The sequence below is a fragment of the Austrofundulus limnaeus genome, unplaced genomic scaffold, assembly GCF_001266775.1.
Source record: "Austrofundulus limnaeus strain Quisiro unplaced genomic scaffold, Austrofundulus_limnaeus-1.0 Scaffold357, whole genome shotgun sequence".
NCBI lineage: Eukaryota > Metazoa > Chordata > Actinopteri > Cyprinodontiformes > Rivulidae > Austrofundulus > Austrofundulus limnaeus.
In genome coordinates this window covers 414,891-417,517 of record NW_013952759.1, presented here as the reverse complement: position 1 = coordinate 417,517, position 2,627 = coordinate 414,891, and the positions used below count along the sequence as shown (strand labels likewise).

The 2,627-nt window shown below is 40.6% G+C and overlaps 1 protein-coding gene across 1 annotated transcript in view; it reads left to right on the top strand.

Moving 5' to 3' along the window:
- Positions 1-1,578: 1,578 nt before the first annotated feature.
- Positions 1,579-2,627, top strand: part of LOC106528047 (putative nuclease HARBI1) — a gene marked incomplete in the record, with an annotated part of 14,394 nt that continues 13,345 nt past the window's right edge. Inside the window, 1 exon segment of the mRNA XM_014023104.1 lies at positions 1,579-1,684.

Below are 2,627 nucleotides of genomic sequence, written 5' to 3'. Positions count from 1 at the left end.
GGCTTCCAGTTCTTCTTTATTAAAGCTCAGGGGGCAGGGAGGGGGTGCAGATGGAGGGGCAGAGGCTCATTATGACAACTTGTGATTTTCAAGTCAACTCCTAAATGTCTCCTGAAATGTCTCACGTCTCTTTGGTGTCTGAGACAAACGGCACCATTTTTACTGTCTTCACTGTGAAAGTGAGTCCATCACAGAGACTGCTGCAGTTGAAACACTGATCACTGATCTGTGTAGATACACTCTGCAGACAAACAAAGTCACCTTTTTCTTTCTTTATTCTCTCCTCAGAGTTTGCCTCCAAACACAGCTACCTATTATTAACATTTGGCACTCAGTGCATTTTATTCTAATGCAATAGTTTTTTTCTGCTTCTCTCATTGTCATGATGTCAGTGAAAGGGTTGTGCCAGTTCTGGTGATCACCATGTAACTTTAGACAGGTTGAAAATAACTCACCCCCAACCTTTTGACAGGTACGTAGCAGCAGCAGGCAGAACAACATCTCCACTTGCTCCTAATGGGACACTAAAAAAGAACAAATGATCTCTTCTTAAATTGAAATTAAAGGAGACTGATGCATTTCCCTACCACACAGTGACTTTATCTCTGAGGAATAAACACAATTCAAACAAGCAGCCATTAAAATGTTTTAAGTAACAACTCTCACTGTCTCATCCTGTCCAAAGAAACAGCTCTGCTATATTTCAATGGAAACCTTTTTACATGCTGATAAATAATGAGAGAGCACGTGAAGCAGCTTTATGTCTTTTGCTTTATACTAGAACAGGTCATTGACTAAAGCCTTTACAGGCTGTTACTTCAGGAAGACAGGATCGTCTTCTGGATTAATTTGTCTCATGGCTCAGAGAGTTGCAGTAAATGATCTATTGTTTATTTTAACAAGTATAAAGAAAGCAAATATAGTTTCACATTTCTCAGCTTTTAAAAAGTATCACCATCATAMTGTGRTGCATTCTGTTGTATTACTCTTTTAGTATTATTGTCAATCTGTTTTAACATCTTCAGAAATAGCACCGTATCTCGAAGTACATGTTTTAATGCAGCTAGACACCGGATCATTGACATTTAGAGTCCCTAAAAACATATCAGTGACAACTGATAGCATGAGGGCTTTTTGAAGGACTGTCTCATTTCATAGAAGACTATTTTAAGCATTTCACATTGTGATTTCAGTTAAGGGTCAAAGAGTAGGTGTAACGGCAGGGGTTACACAAGATTCAGTTTTACTTTGAGCAGGTTTGATACATTTCTTTTTGTTACACATTTCATTACCAGAGACCACGGTCAGTCTTCAGTGTAAWCATGCAGTAAATACAGGAAGTAAGCACCAGTCAGATTTGACTTGTGATCATGTCCTTCGTGGTGTCCTGAGGGAGATATGTCAGGGACTGTGGGGTTTCAGGTCCTCCACCAAGGACCATCCCATCCTTGGACAGAGTGAAGTTTGGGTTGCATTAACAGCAATAGATCGTAATCATTTTTAGAAAGAGTTAAATTCTGCCAAAGTTGCCCTCCATTACCAATTCTGTTTGTAACTTTTACTGACAGAACTTGGCACAACCAAGAGGTGGAGGATCTCCAGTTCAGGAAACTTTGGATCACATCACTGTTCATTCAAGGAGGATGTTCTGCTGACCTCCAGCAGACAGGGGAGCAGTTTGCAGGCAAGTGTGGAGTAGCTGAGAAAAAGACTGTATGTCTGCACTTCCACGCCTGATGCCATGGCCCTCAACCAGAAGGATTTTCAACTCCAAGCTGGGATTGAGCTACTGTTGCAAGTGGAGGGTTTAAAGTGTCATAGTTTTTATACAAAGGCAAAATTGTGCAGAATCTGCAGTGACTTCTCTCTTCCTAGTAGGGGACGGTTGTTTACAGTGCACACACTTCCTGGTTACCTTCTTAACATAGCTTCCTTCACACGTGAGCTGGTGCACTACAAACGTCACGGCCAAACGTTAGTAATTGGGTAAATCAGATCCAATCATTTTAAACTTCAACAGAGTCCACGCCTCCAGTAAGAAATCACTTCTCAATAGTCGAGGTTCCAGACCCTCGTTACAAAGTAAAGCATAGAACAAGGGGATGATTTTTTTTTTACTAATTGAACTTTAGTTCAATCCTTACTTATGTTAATGAGCAGTGAATGATGACTGTAACTCTGAAGTTTTAAGACATAATATGGTGTGGAGGTAGCGGAGAACAATCCCCATCACATTTTGAATTCAAAATCTAACATGTCCACCACCACTGAAATGTAAAATTGATCATAACTTGGTCAACTTTAGCCAGAATGAGCTGAAGTTTGGCACGGTGGTAACCAAGAGAAATCCTCAAAACTATGTTGAAAATAATCCCATACCAAGAGGCAAGTCCTTTCATAGTATCTCCAGGAACTGTAAGGTTGTGTGCAGAATGACCCAGGGCGCAGGCAGAGATCCAAAAAGTAACAAAAAGTCTTTATTAAACAAACAAAAAGGCTGACGAGGTAGCTCAAAGTATTCACAAGGAGATCTTAGGAAGCAAACATGAAGAACACGGAGACAACCAAACTGACTGGGGAACCAGCACAGCACAGAACAATGATTGGACACAGACTGAACACAGGAC